Source organism: Chiloscyllium plagiosum, chromosome 7, assembly GCF_004010195.1.
Source record: "Chiloscyllium plagiosum isolate BGI_BamShark_2017 chromosome 7, ASM401019v2, whole genome shotgun sequence".
Lineage (NCBI taxonomy): Eukaryota > Metazoa > Chordata > Chondrichthyes > Orectolobiformes > Hemiscylliidae > Chiloscyllium > Chiloscyllium plagiosum.
The window spans coordinates 19,657,486-19,666,812 of NC_057716.1; positions in this window are offsets into that span (position 1 = coordinate 19,657,486).

Genomic DNA, 9,327 nt, shown 5'->3' on the forward strand with positions numbered 1-9,327 from the left:
ATCAGCAATCAAGTACTGTTCTTCATACTGAGTTTATTTGATTACAGTTTCAATAATATTCTTGTATAATTTATCAGTATGGCCACCCATAGATTGTTCACAATGATGGACTGGAAAAGGCTCAATGCTCAATTTAGCCTGCCAATGATGCCTTATTTATCATATTATGTACATTCCCCACTGCTTCTGAAACCACATGATCTCCTGGGAGATGCACAAACCCACACAGACTTAGATCAAATGAGTGGAAATCAGGAAATTCCTCTCTGATCCCCTGAAACAATCAAAACGAATCCAGGAGTTTACCCTGGACCGGGTTTATGTAACACAGTGTTCATCTGTTGACAGTCACAGGCATAATTGGATCACAAACACACACACAAATCCCTTCATTTTACAAACCTTCAAACAATTCACCCCCAGCTCTACTCTCTCTCATTTCCCTGCTATTCTTGAATTAATCTTGAGATATCTGGAACTTCTCTGAAGCTTCGATATTGCCATTCAGAATATATTCTGAGCTGTCTGTTTTAAGTCCAGACTAGCTGACTTGCCTAATCTGAAATCCAATGGCCACACATTTTATTTTTAACATCATTTTCAGCTACCATCAGCACAGATTATATTGACACCTATATTGGCTTGGATGTGAGTCTCTATCCCATAATCAGACATTATTAAATACTGCGAGGAATTGAGGCTCAATAAACATTATTATTCTTGCAACCCCCTCTCCTGCACAATTGTCAAAGTCTCAAACCATCCAGCATGTGGGAATAGCAAAATTGGGCTCAGTATCTGGACTGGAATCCATCCGAGTTCTTTTCAAAGACAGCAGTCGTCATTAATCAGTTTTGGATATTCTGCCTTCAAAGGGACATTGTTGTGGTGAAGAAAGATTAGAGCAATGCAGAGCTCTGATTCATAAAGAGATCATTTACCAAAACAAACCCATGTGGTCAGATGACAAGTGCTAATGGCTCAGAAATCTAAAGTCCTCCCTTGTGCACCATTTTTCCAAGCTTGTATTAATTATCACAATCTTCCTATTTCTATACTCACTGACATTTGATACTGAGAGCAATCCTGAGATTACTGTATTATAGGTTCTGTTTTTCAGTCTCCTGCCTAACTTCCTAAATTTTACCTTCAGAGCTTCATCCCTTTTGCTACAGTGTCTTTGATGCCAATGGTGTGGACCTTGACCACTGGCTCTTCACTTTTCCCTGAAAGACTGTCCTGTGGCTGCTGTGTGACATCCTTGACTCTAACACCAAGGAAGCAACATGCTGTACCTGAATTACAACCAGGGCCACAGAAATGCCAGTCTGTTCCCCTATCGAATCACCCACTACTCTTCTTCTTCCCCCACACCCAGCACTCCTCTGAACCATCACCCTTTCCATTATCCAAAACAGAAACCCCACCAGTGAGTAAGATTGACTCTGGACTCCTGCATGACCTGCTTCATTTTTCTAAAATGTCTCGCAGTTATCCAAACTCCCCATGCCTGCCTGGTCTTAACCTGCATTGTGACCACTTTATTAAACATACTATTCACGATGCTCTCAGCTTTGTGTGTGTACCACAATGACTTCAACCACTCCTCAAGTTCCAAAGCCCAGGGCTCAAATTTTAGCAGCTGGAGACATTGCTTGCATATGTGATTACCTCAGCCATGTGAATATCTATGACTCCCTGTATAGTACAGTGTGGGTATTCAAGGCAGCTGAGTTGTCCTACCATTCCTTAATCATACGATTTAAATTGGAAATTAGATTGCAGAAAGTAAAATTGCTCACCAAATATTTCCAATGCTCTGTCTTTGACTATTTGTCTCGACTCTTTTCCTCATTTGCTCCTCTAAGGGATGCTGACTACCTGCCTCGGTGTTGTCGTCTTGTCCACTCCTCTAGGTGCTGCTGACTGCCTGTCTCAGGGTCCTCTGCTCTCCCACTCCACTGGAAGGGTAGATAGCTGGGATGAGGAGCATTAATTAACAGCAGGGACCAGACAACGGAAGCATTTGTCTGCGAGAAGTATTTTCAATTTCAAAGGGTCTAGATGCAGTAAATTAGAGAAAACGTTATTTTCATTATTCCATGAGTCACCAACTTGAGTGGATCAATTGAAGATTTGAAGATTTGTTTTTATATTTATTCATCTGTGGGATATGGGTGTTGCTGGCTGAATAGCATTTATTGTCCCTCCCTAATTGTCCTTGAGAAGATGGTGGTTTGAAGGAGATCGAGAAAGACTAGGGATTTTTTTAATATAGAGTTGTTAGGTAATCATGCCCCAATATAAAGAATGGTGAATTCAGATCCTTAAAAATGTTTTGAACTTAAATGTATTTGGTACAGGAAGCAAAAGGCAATTGGGAGCAAGCAGAGGAGTCAGCTTAATGCATTTGCACTTTCAAAGTGCCAAGACAGGTACGATGGAATGAATGGCCTCTCTCTGTGCTGTAAATTTGTTGAATCCTACACCTTGAGTCAAAGAGTTATAGAGATGTAAAACATGGAAACAGACCCTTTGGTCCAACTTGTCCATGCCTGTAGAATTCTTGACTCTTAACTCTGGAGACACGAGTTTCAGTTCAAAGGTAGACACTTTATTTCTCGAACAGCCAGTGCCAGATTCTGCGTGACACCAGAAGGAATCATGTAGCTTACTAGTGGTGGCACCCATCAATGAATATCCGAACATTACATGCATGCAGTGTATTTTACATCTTATTTGAGAGTGACTAATGCAAAGTTCTTAACATCACATGGCTGATTACTATCATGTTGTTAAAGCAGATATTTCTTAATCTTACAATGATTACTGATTGGTACCTTCCTGTGATAAATATCGAATTGTGCACAGGAGCTTGCTATTGTATTATTCACAATCTTATGTTAATCGGTAAGGAGGTAGAGAATAGGATTTTTGTATTGTTCTCATTGTTGGTCTTCACAAACCCTTGTTAATAGGTAAGGAAGCTGAAAATGTGTTGCTGGAAAAGCGCAACAGGTCAGGCAGCATTCAAGGAGCAGGAGAATTGACGTTTTGGGCATGAGCCCTTCTTCAGGAAGAAGGGCTCATGCCCAAAACGTTGATTCTCCTGCTCCTTGGATGCTGCCTGACCTGTTGCGCTTTTCCAGCAACACATTTTCAGCTCTGATCTCCAGCATCTGCAGTCCTCACTTTCTCCTAATAGGTAAGGAAGTATGTTAACAGGAACAGGAGGCAGTTAATGAGATCTATAATCAAGGCTACAAATCACACAACACCAGGTTATAGTCCAATAGGTTTAATTGGAAGCACTAGCTTTCGGAGCGCTGCTCCTTCATCAGGTGATTAGGCTTACCTGATGAACCACCTGATGAAGGAGCACCCCGAAAGCTAGTGCTTCCAATTAAACCTGTTGGACTATAACCTGGGGTTGTGTGATTTGTAACTTTGTACACCCCAGTCCAACACCAGCATCCACAAATTATAATCAAGGCTGACAGTCTTATTCAGAGAAACAAATCTCTTTGCCTGGGACTGGGGGTCAAATTCACATGTATGGCTCCAGACCATTTTGACAGTTTGGAGGTAGCCAGCCACCTGCTATGATTCCTGATCTCAGCCTGTCAAAGGACAGGTACACAATCGAACATACTCTAATAGGGGATCTTTAACCCTTGAATTCCCAATACTTCAAAACACTATGATAAGCCAGTAAAATGGTATTTTTCTTACTTTTGGGGTTCTCAAACTTTATCACGCCGACCAGATATCCTAAACTAATCTTGTCCTATTTGCCAGCACTTGGCCCATATCCCTCTAAACTTTTTCTATTCATATACCTATCCCAATACCTTTTAAATATTGTGTTTGTACCAGCCTCCACCACTTTCTCTGGCAGCTCATTCCATACATTCCATACCCTCTGCATGAAAAAGTTGCCCCTTAGGTCCGTTTTAAACTTTTCACCTCTCACCCTAAACTTACATCCTCTAGCTCTGGACTCTCCCATCTCAGTTCTGCCATTCCTGTCAAATTCCTGTTTACTTTTGTCTCATCATCACACATGATTTAATGCCTGGGAAATGAGATGTCCCTGGGAATCCATTAAAAATTTACCGAGATATCAAAGTTGTTGTATTCCTGTGTTTCATGATTCACTTGACAGACAAGGTCTGGCAGAAGAGTTGCAGTTCGAGGATGGTTCCATTGACCTGGTAACAGTGGGAACAACGGCCTATTGGTTTGATATGGAGAAGTTCATGAAGGAGGTTGACAGGGTTTTAAAACCCAAAGGTTGCCTGGCTCTGTATTGCTATGGAGTTCCTTATGTTTTTGGTTATAACAGTTGCTCTGAAGACTTAGCCCAAATTGTTGAAGAGGTGAGTAAAATGAAAGAAAGTACACATTCATAAAGCAACTTTCACAAATCAGAGTTCAGTCCAAGAAAAACAAACAGCAAAGTTTCACAGCTGATCTTGGAGAGACCTCATCTTTGGAACTACACACAGCCAGGAATGCCAGCAGCTAAGTGCTTGTTTTTTTAAGATTTATAAATCTTAATCTGTGTTTTTTGTAAATTTGCAATAGAGAGGAAAGTGAAAGTACATTTTTTACTGAGATCTGTCTTGATTATTTCTTTTAAATATAAAGTTTAAGTATTAAGTTATCCTGAGGCAGTGTTTTTAGAGAAATAAGAGTGTGCTATTTTCTTGGTCTGTAGATTAAGGTGCAGACATGGCTTTTAGTAGAGTGATGTCCTCTTCTTGTCAAATATAGGAGATTAGAGTGAATTTCAGTGTTCCTGATGATTATGTATGCAAGAAGTGTGTTTGGTGGCAAATCCTATCTGATCAGTTGGAGTGGCAGTTAGAGGCAATGAGGAATTTAGAGGAGCTGGGAGTGTGATGGATTGCAGTTTCAGGAAGGTAGAAAAACCGTAGATACTGTCAGGTAGATGAGTTACCTCCAGGAAAGGTAGGAGAGGGAGGCAGGTACTGCAGGAATCTCCTGTGGCTATCCCCATCTCAAAAGCATGCTGTTTTGGGGGTGATGGAATCTCAGCAAAATGTCACATGAACAGCCAAGTTTCTGGTACAGAGACTGGCTCTAATGTAACGAGGGGTACGTCAGGTTCCAATTGCCTCTCTAGTCAGAGGCACAGACAGACATTTCTGTGGCTGACAGTGACACATCAGAATGGTGTGTTGCCTCCCTGGTGCCAGGATCAAGGATATCTCGCAAAGAGTACAGAATATTCTCAAAAGGGAGAGTGACCAGCAGGAGGTCATTGTACAAGTTGGTACCAATGACATAGGAAGAGGAAGGGATGAGGTTCTGCAGAGAGAATAGAGGAAATTAGGCAGCAGGTTAAAAAGGAAGCCCTCAAGGGTAGTAATATCAGGATTATTCCCAGTGCCATAAAAGGTAGGCGTAGGAAAAGGAGGATAGAGCAAATTAATGTGTGGCTGAGGAGCTGGTGCAGAGAGCGGGGAATTGAATTTTTGGATCATTGGAATCTCTTCTGAGATAGAACTGACTTGTACAAGAATGACGGATTGCACCTGAATTGGAAGGACACCAATATCCTGGCAGGGAGATTTGCTAAAGCCACATGGGAGGTTATAAGCCAGTAACAGTGTGTGAATGTGCATTTGTTCATGCGTGTAAAAGAGAAAAGTCTGAGGCTGGTACAGTTAAGAAGGAGCAAATCAAACAGTCAAGGCAGGAAAGAGCAAAGAACGAGATAAGACTGATAAATTAAACTGCATTTATTTGAATGCAAGAGGTTTAACAGGTAAGGGCAGGTGACCTCAGGGCATGGTTGGAAACGTGGGACTGGGGTATCATAACAATTACAGAAACATGGCTTAGCGAGGGGCAGGACTGGCAGCTTAATGTTCCAAGATACAAATGCTATAGGAAGGGTTGGGTGGGGGCAAGAGAGGAGGGGGAATGGCGTTTTTGATTGGGGTAACATTACAACTGTGCTGAGAGATGATATTCCTGGGAGTGTGTTCAGTGAAGTTATTTGGATGGAACTGAGAAATAAGAAAGAGATGATCACCTTATTGGAATTGTACTCTCGACTCCCTAATAATCAGTGGGAAATTGAGAAGTAAATTTGCAAGGAGATTTCTGATATCTGTAAGATTAATGGTGCTGTAATGGTAGGGGATTTTAACTTTCCAAACATAGACTGGGATTGCTATAGTGTTAAGGGATCAGATGGAGACGAATTTAAGTGTGTACAAGAAAATGTTCTTTTTCAGATGTGAATGTATCTTCTAATGGAGGAGCAACACATGGGAAATAAGGCAGGGCAAGTAACTGAGATGTCAGTGGAGGAGCACTTTGGGGAAGTGACCATAATTCTATTAGTTTTAAAATAGTGATGGAAAAGAATAGACAGGATCTAAAAGTTAAAATTCTAAACTGGAGGAAGGCCAATTTTGACAGTATTGGGCAAGAAACTTTCAAAAGTTGATTGGGAGGTAAAAGGATGGTTGGAAAATGGGAGGCATTCAAAAATGAGACAGTGAGAGTCCAGAGACAGTATGTTCCTGCTCGTGTGAAGGGCAAGGCTGGTAGCTGCAGGGAATGCTGGATGACTTGAGAAATTGAGGCTCTGGTCAAGAAAAAGATGGAAACATATGGTAGGTATAAGCAGCTGGGATACATTAAGGGCAAATGAGTAGCTTGGGAGGGAATAGGGCTCCTTCAAGATCAACATGGCTGTCTATGTTTGGAACCACAGGAGATGGACAAATGAGTAAGTCGTGTCAGTATATATAGTGGAGAAGAATATGGAAACCAGAGAACTTGGAGAAATAAGCAATGATATCTTGGAAAGTGTCAATTTTAAAGAGGAGGTGGTGCTGGAGGTCTTAAAATGGATAAAGGTGGATAAATCCCTGGGCCCTGATCAGGTCTAACCTCGAATGTTGTGGGAAGCTGGGGAAGTGATTGCTGGGCCCCATGCTGAGATCATTGACAGCCTCGGGTGAGGTGCCAGAAGATTGGAGTTTGGCTAATGTGGTGCCACTATTTAAGAAAGGTGGTCAGGAAAAGCCAGGGAACTATAGACTGTTGAGTCTGGCATCAGTGGTGGGTAAGTTGTTGGAGGGAATCCTGAGGGACTTGGAAAGGCAAGGCCATGTATTTGGAAAGGCAAGGACTGATTAGGGACAGTCGACACAGCTTTATGTGTGGGAAATCATGTCTCACTAACAGAGTTATAGAGTCACAGAGATGTACAGCATGGAAACAGACCCTTCGGTCCAACCGTCCATGCCGTCCAGATATCCCAACCCAATCTAGTCCCACCTGCCAGCACCGGCCCATATCCCTCCAAACCCTTCCTATTCATATACCCATCCAGATGCCTCTTAACTTGATTGAGTTTTTTAAAGAAGTGACAAGATTGATGAAGGCAGAGCGATGAACATTTTTTAAATAGACTTTAGCAAGGCATTCAACAAGGTTCCACATAGTAGACTGATTGGCAAGGTTAGATCACAAGGAATCCAGGGAAAGCTAGACATTTGGATACAAAATTGGCTTGAAGAGAGGATTCGGAGGGTGGTGATGGAGGTTTGTTTCTTGGATTGGAGACCTGTGACCAGTGGTGTGCTGGGTCCATCACTTTCTGTCATTCATATAAATGATTTGGATGTGATTTTAGGAGGTTAGTAAGTTTGCAGATGACATCAAAATTGTGTAGTGGACAATGAAGAAAGTTATCTCAGTACAATGGGATCTTGATTAGATTGGCTGAGGAGTGGCAAATGAAATATAATTTATGAGTGCGAGGTTTTGCATATTGGTAAGGCAAATTTAATGGTAGGACCCAGGGGACTGTTGCCAAAGAAGGCATTTAGTACGCCTACCTTTATTGATCAGTGCATTGAGTGTAGGAGTTGGCATATCATGTTGCAACTGTACAGGACGTTGGTTAGGCCATATTTGGAATACCTGTGCTCAATTCTGGTCTCCCTTATATAGGAAAGATCATGTTAAACTTGAAAGAGTGCAGGAAAGATTTACAAGAATGTTTCCAAGGCTGGAGAGTTTGAGTTATATGGAAAGGTTGGACAGGCTGGGGCTATTTTCCCTGGAGCGTTGGAGGCTGAGGGGTGACCTTATAGAGGTTTATAAAATCATGAAGGGCATGGATAGGGTGAATTGACAAGGTCTTTTTCCAAGGGTAGAGGATTCCAAAACTAGAGGGTGTAGGTTTAGGGTGAGAGGGAAGAGATTTTAAAAGGACCTAAGGGGTAACATTTTCAGGCAAAGGGTGGTGCATGTATGAAATGAGCTGCCAGAGGAAGTGGTGGAGGCTGGTACAATTACAATATTTAAAATGCATTTGGATGGGTATACGAATAGGAAGGGTTTAGAGGGATTTGGGCCAAATGCTGGCAAACAGGAAGGGTGGAAAAAGAGGAGAGGGTGTAGCATTGCTAATCAGAGAGTGCATCACAGCTACAGAAACGAAGGTTGTCGAGGAAGGTTTGTCTACTGAGTCAGTTTGAGTGGAAGTTTGGAACAGCAAAGGTGCAGCCACCTCATTGGGGATTTTCTACAGACCACCTAGTAGCAGTAGGGAGATTGAAGATGGAGAAATGCAGATGTAGCAGGGTTGTTTTTATGAGTGATTTCAACTTTCCCAATATCGATTGGAACCTCCTAAGTGCAGATGGTTTGGATGGAGCCATTTTTGTCAGGTGTGTTCAGGAGGGTTTCCTTACTCAGTATGTAGACAGGCCAACGAGGGGAGAGGCCATTTTGGATTTGGTGCTCGGCAATGAGCGAGGACACCAAATCCATCTGATCCCTTAACTCTATAGCAATCCCAGTCTATGTTTGGAAAGTTAAAATCCCCTACCATTACAGCACCATTATTCTTACAGATATCAGAGATCTCCTTGCAAATTTACTTCTCAATTTCCCACTGATTATTAGGGAGTCTATAGTACAATCCCAATAAGGTGATCATCTCTTTCTTATTTCTCAGTTCCATCCAAATAACTTCACTGGACACACTCCCATGAATATCCTCTCTCAATTGTCTGTAGCCATGCTAAATTGTCCGTAGTGTTAGGTAAGGGGTAAATGTAGGGGTATGGGTGGTTTGCGCTTCGGCGGGTCGGTGTGGACTTGTTGGGCCGAAGGGCCTGTTTCCACACTGTAAAGTAATCTAATCTAATCTAATCTAATCTAATCTAATCTAATCTAATGACAGGTGTCAACTCTCACGGTGGGAGAACACTTTGGTGACAGTGACCACAACTGCCTCACATTTACCATAGCCTTGGAGAGGGAAAGGAG